We start from the raw sequence: 15,031 nt of genomic DNA, 5'->3' as shown, positions 1-15,031 counted from the left end.
AAATCTAACCTTGCTGCCTCCAGTTTGCCAAAACTTTTAACATTCATCTCCCATCCAAGCTTTATACAGCCAACACTCAACTTGAATGGCTGATTAGTGAAGTTTCATTAAATATATCTACATTAGTTTAAAAAATCCACCACCAGTAACACAATTTTTCAGCAAAACTTCATAGATTTATGAAAGTGATTCTCCAGAACAAAAGTTTAAAACAATTCTCTGCTTAAATGAGTTACGCATCCCCCCACTTTTAACCGGAAAACTAGCACACACTAATACTTGACGACATCACACTCGCACACAAGACAACTCACCACGCGTACATCCACCCACGCAGCATAAAGGATGGTCGCCTGAGCAGATTCAACACATTCGTTCAGAAATTCGCCACATACAGTTCGACCATCAACTATATACACTCCCGCCGCTACGATACCTCGCTAATATCTTCAAATCAAAATTCAACCACGATCCGTGCCCACTCAATCGCAAAGCGGTGACAAACCGTTCCCGAATTCAGTATGCATAATAAAAAATCCTTAAACTTAAATATAAACTTGTTGAAAAATCGACATGTAATACAAAATCAAACGGACATTTTTTATTTAATCTAACGCAATGTATCACGAGTATACATTTTAATCATTTATTGTTATACAAATAGGTCCAAATTAACTAACACAGCCTACGCAGGACCGCAGCTTACGGGAACACGATTACAGGCGCAATTCTTCCACCATATTCGCCCGTATTTATGCCGAGGCAATTGGAATACATATATATGGCGTTAAAACACGCAATCCTAAAAAACAAATTCGTAATTTGGTCAGACAGCTTCTCTTGCTTGAACTTAACGAAGTACTTAATTCCATAATAATATCAAAAATTCAAAATATTTGGATTAAACATAAGAGAAAACTAGCTCTTCTCTGGCTACCAGGGCACGTTTGCACTAGTTTCCTGGGAACTAATATGCTGGCTACGCGGCAGATTCTTCGAATCTGCCTCATGTTCCTTATAGGTTAATTCGAGCAGAAAAAAGCATATTTTCAATAATTTTTTTAACGGTACAATCAATATTTATTTATTTGTATAATTATAGCAAAAAATTTATGATATGTAAAGACTATTCTGTGAAAGTTTCATGGAAAAATATTAAAAAATGAGCCGGTGACAGAGAATCTTCGCAGACCTTCCAAAAAAAAAAAATTGATTCGCGGTGAACCGCATAACTCATGACTGGATCATTTGAAATTTAAAAACCAAATTGATTTGATTAATTGATAAGCTTCCTCAGAAAACGCTGTCGAGTTTTTAATGATTTTTTAAAACGCTCGGAACTCAAAATACTGATTTTTCACCAAAAATCAGAAATTTTATTTTTAAAAATAAGTTAAAATTAAAACAAAAAACTCGACAGCGTTATCTCACAATTTATGTCAAGAAAGACTATGCAAAATTTCAAAAGGATCGGTTCAGTAGATTTTGAGCTACAGAGTTCACCGGCTTCGAAAGAGTAAAGTGTGAGAAAAACGCGTTTAAAGTTTCACAGCCGCTCACAATCAAATCGGAGGGCGGAGACTTCCAAGTGTACTATATCTCCGTCAATTTTGCTTTAATTGCTCGCATTTTCAATTTTCACAGAATAATTTTTAAGATATATTAAGATTTAAAAAATAAAAATGCAAAAAAAAAATACCTTACTACCCCCTTAACGAGGTTCAAGACCAACATGATTTCAAAAAATGTTAGCCGATACAATTATGAAATGAAAGTTGCAGACTGTAAAAAATCTGAACACAAATACTCAAACTTCAACCAAATATGTGAAAAAATATGCTACCCAACAACATCTGCGGCAGCAAGCAACAGTTTTTAAACGTTTGAGGATCGAACACACGCAAATCGCTCACCAACACTTTATTAACGGCAATCTTACACCATCATGCCCATTTATCCTCTCATAATAACATACATATATTATTAAGCTATTTGACACATTTATGTATCTCCTGGAATAAAACTCAGTAATAAATAAATCCTCGTTAAGCTAACCAATTCTACAAATAATATTAGATATAGAATATGTCAGTTAAAAAAGTACTATTAGAAAAATATCAAGCGTTTAGAATAATGTAATATCATAAGAATTACCTGGCCTTTTTCCTTAAGTGCATTGGCCAAATTGCAATATGCATCTGGAAAGTTGGGCTGAAGCTCAATTGCTCGTTTGTAAGTGTCTATAGCCAAATCAATTAACCCCTGTTCGTAATAGACACACGCTAAGTTTCCATGAACGACCGCATTATTAGGCGACAAACTCAGCGCACGAAGATATGCTGCTACTGCTCTAAAAATAAAAGACAGACATAATGTGTAGATTTTTGATATGATTAATACATTTACAGACGCCAAATAAAGTCTACATATCCCCTTGAAAAGTGCAGTTCTAAGCTATGTTTGTACAAGGGAACATAAAAATACACATTAAACGACCTCTAATTCAGAGCAAAAGTATACTTTGGCAATTTTTGTTTTCTTGCAACATGTTTCTACAGAGTATAATAGTTTTGTTCACCTAACGGTTGTTTGTACAACCTAAATCTATATAAATGTACATATATAAACATATATATGTTTTTTTTTTTTTTGTCAACTGAAACAATGAAACATCATAGTATTGTTACCAACAAAATACTACATTGCTCATATGGTATTTTGCTGGTATTTGGTGACACACATATGGTATTTGTACCATATATGGTATTGTTACTACATGTCTGTCACGGGTATTAACACCATATACTATATTCTAATTGCCTCGGCGGTAAATACGGGCGAATATGGTGAAAAATTGGGTCTGTAATCGTATATATGTATATATAGGAGATAGGTATAGATACATAGTATATATATCTATATATACATATATATAGATTTAGGTGAACAAAACTATTATGTATATATGTACATACATACATACATACATACATACATATGTATCTTATACTATGTTCGGACCGACATTGAAAACATTTTGAAAACACATTTGTGTGTTGTGGAATCTAAGTCGTTCGGACCGACAATGTGTGTTTTCGCTGAGTTTTCACTGACAACTATCAATAGCGACATTCTCTTGCTCTTGAAAGATTGCACGATGACACAAAATGCAAAAATCCTATACCGAAATATGCAAGGCCAAGAGAGCACCCATTGCCGAATCTAGTGATATAGGACGGCACAAAAATAAACGTGGATTTTGGTCTGACATATTAATCGCCATTACAAATAAATTTCTGCGTGGGTTTGTTCTTGTGCCGTTGCACCAAGAGGAAAATTCTACAATTTCTGCACCGTGCACGGTTTTGCAAGAGCAAGAAAATCCCCCTTATATGAGAATATCAAGTGACAGCTGTCTTTGTATATGGAATGTAAACAAATATCAGGTGACAATTAAGGGCCGGCAAAATATGTCTTCAAATAAAATCGATTAAACAAGAGCAGGCACCGATTATAATGAGTAGAATGTAAGTTTTCAAGTAGTTTTCAGCGAAAACTGGTTTTCAATGTGTTTTCGTTTGACAGATTTTACATGGACGAAAACACAAGTTTTAGGGCGAAAACCAGTTTTTCCCACGAAAATATGTTTTCAAAATAGAATTATTATTTAAATAATTAAAATTATTTTTATATAGTAATATTCGGAATGAGCTAATATGCTAAAGGTACTAATCATGCTACACAGATAGGTGATGCCATAGATAGCAGTATACATGTGTCAAAAGTCTACGCTTTAATATTGCTTCAGTGCATCAAGACGTACGAGAGGGTTTGAGAAATAGCGGATTTCACAGGCGTGAACTTCAGAGAGTTTGATATAATATATTTTGATGCAGATAAATGTTTTCGGATCAAAGGGTTATTGAATGCAAGTTCAACTTGTTGAGTTCTGACAGGAAACAAAATATATACTACTTATGTACATATATAGAGGAAACAAGAAGTGTCATTATCAAAAAAATTGCTTCTTACAGCCAAGCACGGCGGTTCTGTAATGGTGGTTTGGGCTGGAGTGGGAAGTTTATTTATTTATTGAATTTGTGAAAAGCAGAGACAGAAGATAAAAGTTCTTGCATAATTTTTGACTAAAAAAATAATTATAAAGAAAGGGTCGGATATATGTTTATGATATACATATATATATATATTTTTTTTTGGGACTCCAAAAATATGTCAAAAACTTTTAAATATTTATTTATATCTTATTTATATATTTATTACATTATCTAGTTCTCACAAAATAATAGTTATGCGGTAAGTTTTACTTAACTCTTGCGCAATGAAAATAATACTGCGAGTGTATTAATCGTTAATTTAAACACGTTTTTTTTATTGTGCTTAAGAAATTATATTGTCTACATTTTGATCTGTTTGACATTTTTGGGGAAAGAGATTGATTAAAATTTTCAGACAAACTTGTATGAGGTTTTGTATTATCCTGATGGAACACTACACCATTTCTATTGACCAATTTTGTTCTCCTCTGTTTGAGTGCATCACTCAATTTGTCCAGCTAAACAGAATACAATTTAGAAATAATTATCGTACAAAAGCTTAACCCTGAACGGTTATACATTCGTCGAATCGAACGCACCGCCGGCATTTCTTCTTAACATTATTGTTTTTACTCAATTCGCTCTCTTTTTTCCAACAGTGTCAGTTGATGACGGTCTCTGCTGTCATGAGCAGAGATAAACAGATGCCCAACTCAACTCTCATTGGAAGTGAGAGAGCAATTACTAAACGTCAAAGCCTCCTGAACTTTGACAGCTGATCCGAGTTCAGGACGTTTAGCAATTGGAAACGACCGATGGCCAGATTGAAATTTTACCAAAAAAATATGTACACGGTGGGATTTGTTGCATTGTTCAAGACCACTTATAAAAAATGTAAAACAATGGAAATTAAATAAATTTGTAAAATTTTAATGTATTTGATGAAACGTTTTGTGATGTCAAGCATCATAGTATTAAGGGGGCCGTCTCCCCGGGCACAACGTCTTGGGGGGCGGCAAAATGCTCTTCGCTGTTTTTTAATATTCAGAAAAATACTTCAACAAATTTTTTTACAAAATTTATTATAAAAGATAAAGAGTTGTACACTCACAATGTGATAATCTGAATAACAATGAAAAATATTAATTTTTACTCGAATACTCTTCAGTCTTTGAATTTTTCTCATATCTTTTGGTTTATATCTTTCTTAAAAATAGTGATAGAACTTCAAGATGCACTTTTCTAACTATGTCTAGCGACGTGTCACTCTCACAGTTACCCTATGCTTTGAATGTAACAAATACTTTTATTTCTCCAAATTCTCAAAAATGGCATTTAAAAACTCCAATTCGATCAAAAATTCGTGCAAATTGTGTGAAAAGTGTACAAAACATATGGGGAAAATGGGTTTTTTCTTGGCTTTTAATAAGATGTCTTGTAAATTTATTATCAATTTCCTCAAAAACCGTATTGTGAGAATTTTGGAACTTCAGAATTTGCGTGGCTTCTAGTTCCTAAATTTTATATACTTAATATCGAAGATATTTTGTAAAAATTCACTATTCGAACCACCTCATGAAACTTGTAGGTAGGTAGATAAAGGGGGGCCGCAGAACATCCTTGGCCCCGGGCGCCCGAAGTTGTAGCTACGCCACTGCCATATAAGGTGCGTGCCATATCAGGCGAATACGGGGAATGGGTTAATGGTTAAAATGTGATTTTGGGTCAAATAATCGGGCACAAGCGTCGATCGAATGTTGGATTCTAAGCAATTTTTGAGCGTCAGTCAATTTGTGCGGAACAAACCGTGCACACACCTTTCGTGAGCCCAAATTTTCGATCAAAATGCGATAAATCGATGTTTTGGAGATGTTCAATTCCATTTGCATGAATTTCAATGATGATTTCGGCTGATTTTTGATGAATTCACGCACAGTTTCAATGGAATTTCCGGTGAACACGGATTTTGATTGGCCCACATGTTGATTGACATTTCTGTCCTTACGACTACTTTGCAATCGTTGAAACCACTCGTGCACTCTGCTACGGGATAGGCAATCATCGCCATAAACTCGTTTCATCAATTAAAACGTTTCAGTAAAAGTTTTACCAATTTGAAAACAAAATTTAATTTTTGGTTCGATGCTCTTTTCGCACCGATAACACAAATATACTGACACTTAAAACGCAATAACTTCACTTCCAAGCGATGATATGTCATGAAATTCTCACTGGAGTGGACAATCGATATAGATAGAAGATTCTAACACACCAGTCGACATATAGATGGTGCCGCCACGCCATATTATATTTTTGAAATAATGGGTTGTCAAAAAAGTCTTGCGGTATTTTTATTGAATTTTTTTTTTTATTGAATTTGAAATGAATTTTTGATGACTCATGCACAGCTCTTGACCGATGCTACGGCTGCTACTATGCCGGTCTCTTTGGACCAATTCAGCGATTTTATCGCAATTTTCGACGACAGGCCTTCCGGAGCGTGGCGCATCTTCGACCACCTCTACACCAGAACGAAAACGTTGAAACCATCGTTGTGCGGTGGAAATGGAAACTGTATCCTCCATAAACTGCACAAATTTTATTGGCGGTTTGAGATGCATTTTTGCCTTCATCGTAGTAGTACTGTAAAATATGCCGTATTTTCTCTTTATTTTGCTCCATGTTTGCGACGCTATAACTCACGAACGACTTAAAAGAAACGACAATCAATCAAACACGTGTTAGCGCATGAGCTTTCCAACAAGGTATAGCATGCGACGAATAAAACTAAACTACAGCGCCAACTAGCGAAAATACCGCAAGACTTTTTTGATATTAATATATGATTGTTTATATTTAAAAAAAAATCGTAAAAATACCTTGTTTTAAACCTGTTAAACACAGCTAACCCGTAAAACAATAGTGCTTAATGGGATTGTTTGGTAAAGAGCGTTCGGGAAAACCACCCACGCTAAAAAAAAATGAACGGGTTCAAAGATTGATTTCTGTGGTGCACTAAGCACAACACCAAAAATGGCATTAGGGATTGTTGCTAGTTTTCAGAGGGATTGTTTCAAGTCGGCTTGGTTTTAAATTTATTTTTCCAAAACTGACTGTAAATCTGTCATAATATTGTAACATTTCAAAATTGAGGATGTATATGTGTTTAAACGATGTGTGGACACTGTAATAGTTCAGAATGTCTAAATACACTCATGTGGTTATTATATCATATGTAATCCTTATTCCTTAATCCAGAAGATGACACATCTTGTATTACGTCAAGTGAATTAAAAAAATGTTCTTTCATAACTAATAGATATAGATTGTGGAATAAAATTTAATTTGCAGTGCCGATCCCATACAATGACCGATACTTTTCCGTGCTTAACTGTTGGACGTATGTTGATTTCTTCTGTAATTTTCTTCCACATTAATGACCGCACCAATAATAACGAGCTTAAATTTCTTCCGTGCAACTTTACCGTTATTACAGTTTCAATTTGGTTGCGCGAAAAAGCTATAAAATGGACTCCATTTCAGCGATATCTTGCTGTTGTTGTGCACATCAATACTAATGAGGAAATTAAGAACTTACACACTTACAAAAGTACAACTATTTAACTCTATTTCACTAGCCAGGATTGAAAACACTTCAAAAAATTAAAAAAATATGCCCGTTTCAGTTCCAATAATTCCAAGCGATAACGAATATCTCGTAGACCCGCAGTATCTTATAATTTTTTATGTGACTGCCAAAAATAAATTAAAAAAAAAAAAACCAAAATTTAAATGAAATTATTTTGATAGTAGGTCTCAACCCGGTATCATATTATGAATAAACTTTTTCTCAACACTCAACTCAACAAAAATACAAACATCGACGGAAAGGTGACGAAGGCAGGTGAAGGGATATGGAAACCGACACCCAGATCTATCCCAGGCGGGACTGCTGCTCCTGGAGAGATGAAACCGTCGCTGGCTAACTGCAGCAATATGACCTAGACCCCGGTAAGAGTCTTCTCATCAGGCTGTGAGATGGGGGAAGACGGTGCAAACCCGCCGACAGGAGACGTGAAGAAGGCTGGAGCCTGGAGCGGCGGAATCGCCCCACTAGCAGAGGATCCTCTGCTTAAATTATGAAGAGACCTTTAGGGGGCAGAAGCAAAGCAGCTCTAGCGAAGAAGCTGAAGTCAGACTGCCGATTGGCGGCCAAAATCGTGGAACGCTACGGTGATAGGCATGCTGGTATCTGTGCAGGATGCTAATACACTTGAGTGGGCCAAGAAGGTGCTGAGCGAGAGCGAGTAGGGAGGACGGCGTCATCTTCGACTCAGAATGGAAGGGAGTAGCGGCGGCTATCTCTTCAGTCTTCCATAAGGTGGTCAAAAGAAACCCTGGGCCACCCCCAAAATGTGTGAATGCCGGATGGAACCATAGGCTGTATAAGCTAACAAGAAGTGACGATGAAAGATAAATGCGGAGTCAGCAAAACCAAGCGAGCCATAAGCTCTGGGTTCAAAATGGTCGTACTCCTGTCGGATGCCAGAGCTCATGATAGCCAAGTTACAGTTCCGGTGGATAAGGCAGATGGCGTTGGTGATGGGCAAACGACCATGGATAACGACATGAATCCTCGGACGCAGCGAGTTCTGGAGGCGGTTCTTCAATCGGCGACTCCATCTTCAGCTTCGATCAATTGTTTGAGGAGGTGCAGGTCAATCGAAATTCCTCCAGATTAACATCCAACACGCAACGGCGGCCTCGGCCAATTTACTGCTTCGTCTGGAACAAGACGATGTCGTCCTGATCCAGGAACAGTGGCTGACTAGTAACGGCATCTTTGTATTGAGAACGAAGAGCCATAAGCTGCTGGAAATAGAGTCTGTACGTTGGTCAGAAATGAATTAACGGTATTTCTTTTACCTAATTTCAGCAACGCTGACGTTGTGACAGCAAAACTAGGATGTGACGGCGGAGATGTCTGGCTAATTTCCGCGTATATGCCACACGACGATATAATCGGAGAAGGTCGCCTAGAAGGTTGTTTATAAATCCTAGGAATACAAACTGGGAAGGGTACCACAGGAGACTTTGACATACTCTCCCACGCGCACCGGGGTGAACGCGTTGGCCACCACCGACGTAGTAGACGGGTGGGTCGAAGTCTTCAGCTCGGCGTGCAATACTGTATTGAAGAGCTCCTGTCCACTGAAAACACCGAAGGGCAGAGGGAAACCATTCTGGTGGACTATGGAACTCTCGGATATCAGGGCGTCCTGCAGACGTTTATTTTACAGGACCCTTAAGAGTGGACATTGTATAAAACTGAACTTGCAATATACAAGTCCGAGTTAAGAAAGGCAAAGAGGACCTCATGGAAAAGCTTTCGCGAAAAAGTGGAGGGATGTCGAATCCTCTAGGTTTCACGAGGGTAATCACAAGGAAGCAAATAGGACGTGGGCCCTGAGCAGTGAAGAAACTCTTCGGATGATCCTTGATGCTCACTTCCCGAGCAACACGTCCTCTATGGTGGTATCTCTTGGAATGTTGCATGATGACTGCACGGCCTTTGTCGACCATCTGGATGAGCGACACTTGACATGGGCGATCAATTCGTTCAAACCGTTTAAGTCCATGTGAACGGACGGCATCATACCAGCGCAGCTGCAGCAGGCTGTTAAGGTGTAATGCAGCTGGTTGGTACCTATGCGAACTGCATCAGACTAGGTTACATCCCGGGGGCCTGGAGACGAGTCAGAGTTACGGGAACGGGACGCTGCTCCAGTATCCTCTTATGTTCTAAGCTGGGCCTTGCGGATTCTTAGCCAACGCTGGGTCACTATCGATACTTGCGCAGTCGCAAAAGCCTTTAGGCTCAAGATTGATCGCAGGAGATCTCTTTGCCCTCAGTAAGGCTAGCCTCTCCCTAGTTATAGGGCTTTTAACAGGCCATTGCCCTATCGGCGTACATACAAAATGTTTATTTTGTACCGAAGAAACAAAATTATCACGGCGTCCAATTTCGTTTTTTGGCAATTAAACCATCAGTGGTCTCTTCCCTTGGGAAGAGTGGATCAACTGTAATGGTTTTGCACAATTGGAAAAGTAGCCGTCATTATTTGCATTAGCACCAGCGCACAAATTTATTGAAAGAGTTACTAGTGACGAAATATGAAGGATATTTCTTGCTCTCTCAATATTATGCACTACTCTGTGTCTAGCAGCTAGGGAACACAGTTGTTGTTTTTACTCTTTGAGGGAAGAGAAAGAAACGGTTGTTTGTAATACCCAAAACAAATCGATAGATATAAAGTTAGGAGGTGTATGGAATCCGGAAACATGTTATACGAGTACATTGGCAATCTGGGGAGATTGGTCTTATCGATGGGGAAGTCGGGCCATTGTCACATGTCATGTGACAATTACTATTATCTTCTTCTTCTTTACCGGCGTAGACACCGCTTACGCGATTATAGCCGAGTTAACAACAGCGCGCCAATCGTTTCTTCTTTTCGCTACGTGGCGCCAATTGGATATTCCAAGCGAAGCCAGGTCCTTCTCCACTTGGTCCTTCCAATGGAGTGGACGGCGGTGTCGAAGACTTTCAGAGCTGTAGTGTTCTCGTCCATCCGGACAACAAGACTATGTAGGTCAATATCGTCATATATCTCGTACAGCTCATCGTTCCATCGATTGCGATATTCGCCGTGGCGTAAAGGACCATAAATCTTTCGCAGAACCTTTCTCTCGAAAACTCGTAACGTCGACTCATCGGTTGCTGTCATCGTCCAAGCCTCTGCACCATATAGCAGGACGGGAATTATGAACGACTTATAGAGTTTGGTTTTTGTTCGTCGAGAGAGGACTTTACTTTTCAATTGCCTACTCAGTCCGAAGTAGCAACTGTTGGCAAGAGCAATCCTGCGTTGGATTTCCAGGCTTGAACGTTTCAGGGTCGCTACTCGTGTTAAATATAACATACTTTTGGAAGTTATCATCGCAGTACCAGCTATTTATCTAGATCAATCTCATTTTAAGGTCATTTAAAGTCCTTTTGAAATTTTAATCCGTAAATAGCCACGTATCACGGATGTCAATTTCTAAAATTTTTTGAATATGATTTCATATTTTGGTTTATAAATACGGTTTTTTTGTGCCATTATTATAATTCTTTAATATTGTGCATACAGGATTTTAACTCAATTCAACATTTTCGATTCGATTCTACAACTTTTGTAGGCTTCTGCAAAAGCAACACTAACATATCGAGTTAGTTTCCATGTTGTCAAGTGGGGACTTTCTCTTCCCTCAAAGGCGAAAATGGAGGATCCATAAGAAAGTGGGTTATTTTGTCCAAACTACAAATAAGTTATTCATTTGAAGTCTTTCACATATTCTTTTGCAATTAGTACTAAAGAATTAGTTAGTTGTCTAACCAACCAACCCGATTTTATCCATTTTACGTCCAAAAATATACTGTTAGGAGTAAGCCATACTCTCTCATTTTCATTGATATTTGTATGTATAGTCACCCCGTTCAAAAATCTTTAAATTAGGCATATAGGGACTAAGGGATACATTGACTGGATTCAAGTCAGATTTGACACAGAAACATACTCTTATCAGGTAAAGATTCTCTCTAAATATTAATTCTCACACTCTGACTGATATTTTCTGTAAAAAGTTAACTATAGGTACGGGGTTCACATCGTTTGACAATTTTTAGTCATAAGTTGGCATACTTCAAAGGCACTATTCATGCAAAGCTTTATCGCGTTATATTTCTTGTTTATTGAATTGTATCCTGAAAGTGAAAGATTCAAATAACATTTAAAGTTTGTGTTATATGGAAAGATAGAGAGATATGCCATTTCACCTAAAAGAGTGCGGTGGTGCACCCATTGCTCAATTTTGACCTCGGCTCCTTCAAAGCGCTCTCATACCAACGCGGGGGTAAACTTTAACATCTCTGGCGTATTTAGTTATCGATTTATCGCGTTTTTAGTCGTACAGTACCGTTATATGGGGAGTGGGTCGGGTTGTCATCCCATTCATTTTCACACCCGCGGTATGAGCTCTTATATATAGGCGATTGTGAATGTTGTAGCTTTATTGGCTTAGAAAATATGTACACTAAACATATTACAGGAGGGGCCAGGCCTACTTTTTCAGACAGACATCCGGATTTCAACCAGTCTCGTCATCCTAATCATCTATAGGTACATAGAAAAGAAAGTCGTGTTAGTTACACCATTCATAACTCAAGAACGACTGAACCGATTTGCCCGAAAATTGGTGGGGAGGTGGCCTAGAACCAACGGTAAGGACATATGATACTTTTTATATCTTTATGTTAAAAGTCAATACAATTCATAAGTGCAAAGATTATATTTCAAATCACAAGCATTGTTCAAAATCATGCAATAATTATTTGAAAATTTTAGTAATTCAAAAATAGAAAGAAATAAGTAAAAAAAAATGTGTATTCATACATGCTTAGTATATGGGCGATTTTGCTCCTGAACCAGGCAGTTTTTTTAGGACAAACCCGTCAGTTATTTTCAATATCACAACAAAAAATGGCATTGGCATGTTGTAAGAGTATGAGAACCGAGTTTGAAAAGTGTTTCAACGATTTGCCGAAGCGCTGGCATATGCACATAACAAATGAGGGCTTTTTTGAACGCGACAACAATAATGCAGACCAATCAACGATTAAAAAACAAGTAAGGAAGGGCTAAGTTCGGGTATAACCGAACATTTCATACTCTTGCAACTTGCAAATACTAAAGCCGGAGAAATACCTTCAGGTACATAAGTCTTGTTAGATATATAAGGGCTACGGCAAGTTTACACGCGATTGTTTTCATTTCAAGCACAAAAATGTACCGTTGTTAGAAAAACACGTTCTCTCAATTTTATTAAGGAAAGTCACATATTGGCCGAAATCTGTGGTAGTCATAAGGCAGAATTCATGTAAAGTTTTATCTTGTTATATTAATTGCTTCTTGATTTATATACCTGACAGCTGCCAGACAAATTGAGCGATCAAAATCAAGTTCTTGTCTTTCATTTTATTAGATACATATCTTCGCTAAAACTGGCGGGAATAGTTGTCTAACGCTAATTGTTCAGATCAAATTTCCTGTATGGAAACTTGTTTTTACCTGTGAAGGGTATTATAACTTCCGTGCAACCGAAATTAACGTGATTTTATTAAATTTCGCTTATATACTATATGAACAAAAAATCGTTCCGCTATCGCTATCCAACTAATACGCAGTATACTTGATGTACATTTAACAATGAATGGCAAATCCATTTTTTAGCTATCTTTTAAATGACAACTAATTGCGGGGATAACCGAAGATTTTATATTCTCGCAATTTTCAAAGGCTAAATTCCTAGGCATATTTTCAAGTACTGGCAAAAATCAAATAAGACTTTGCGTAAACTCACTTAGCTTAATTTTTATATTTTGAATTATGTCTGAGATATTTACTATATACAAGGTCTGTTGCGAAAAAAACAGAACTTTTTAAATATAACTGTTTCTGGTGGCGCCACCTATTGGTGGGTATATGAAATAAAAAGTTTGATCTCTTGTTGGAATTTCGTAAAAATTTTAAGACAATTGGATAACTACAATCGATGTTATCGATCAAAAAGTGACATCAGCTTTTGGTCATTGGTCGTAAAATGCAAAGAGCAAATATTAAATTTTGTTTTAAACTTGGGAAAACGTTTACTGAAACATTTCAAATGATGAACAAAGTTTATGGTGATCAGTGCCTATCCCGTAGTAATGTGCATGAGTGGTTTAAGCGAGTCCAATAAAGTCGTGAGGACCTCTGTGACGATCAGAAGTCGGGCCGGCCAAAATCAGTGATTACCCACAACAATATTGAAAAGTGCAGGGAATTTATTAAGAATGAGCCGAAATCTTCTTTGCGTTACATGGAAATGGAGTTAAACAGTGGCGTAGCTACAACTTCGGGCGCCCGGGGCCAAGGATGTTCTGCCGCCCCCCTTTATCTAGCTACCTAAAAGTTTCATGAGGTGGTTCGAACAAAAGTGAATTTTTACAAAATATCTTCGATATTAAGTATATAAAATTTAGGAACTAGAAGCCACGCAAATTCTGAAGTTCCAAAATTCTCACAATACGGTTTTTGAGGAAATTGATAGTAAATTTACAAGACATCTTATTAAAAGCCATAGAAAAAACTAATTTTTGCCCTATATCTTGTACACTTTTGACACAATTTGCAGGAATTTTTACCCGAATTGGAGTTTTTAAATACCATTTTGCCGCCCCCAAGAAGTTGTGCCCGGGGCATAACGGCCCCTTTTCGCCACTGATTATCACTGATTTTTGACAAAACTCCATATTAACCATTAATCACTCACCCTACTCACCTGATCTAGCACCCTGTGATTTTTACATATTTGGAAAACTTCATTTGCCCATGAAAGGACATTTCAGCTATCCAAAAAGCGACGACCGATATTCTCAAGACCATTCCGAAAAATGACCTTAAACACTCATTTGAAATGCTAATTGACCGGGCTAAACGCTGTATCGAAGCACAAGGAAACTACTTTGAATAAAAAAATATAACTTTTAAAAAATATTAATTTTTGGTTGTTTTTTTTAACAGTCCTGTTTCTTTTGTGACAGACCTTGTATTATGATCAAGCTAATTAACTTAAATGAGATATACTGTGAGCGTCAAAAATAAGTAAACAGCAATTCAATCAATATTAAAGTGTTTATTACAACGCAGCTTTTAATAGAATAATAAAAAGTTTTATTTTAAAATTCAAGGCTTATATTATAAGAGTTTAACTTAGTACTAACAAACTAAAACTAAACACAGCCAAAAATAATTCACTTCAACTAAAAATACTATCGTTTTTTCGCGTTAAAAAATGTAAACAGTGGCAACAACCGTTGTTTGTTTTTAATACTT

General features: G+C 37.2%; 1 pseudogene; it reads right to left on the bottom strand.

The window, feature by feature from the left end:
• Positions 1-15,031, bottom strand: part of LOC120770579 — a 129,797-nt pseudogene that overhangs the window by 45,065 nt on the left and 69,701 nt on the right.

The sequence above is a fragment of the Bactrocera tryoni genome, chromosome 3 (genome assembly GCF_016617805.1).
Source record: "Bactrocera tryoni isolate S06 chromosome 3, CSIRO_BtryS06_freeze2, whole genome shotgun sequence".
In the NCBI taxonomy this organism is placed as follows: Eukaryota; Metazoa; Arthropoda; class Insecta; order Diptera; family Tephritidae; genus Bactrocera; species Bactrocera tryoni.
This window is presented reverse-complemented; position numbering and strand designations above follow the sequence as displayed.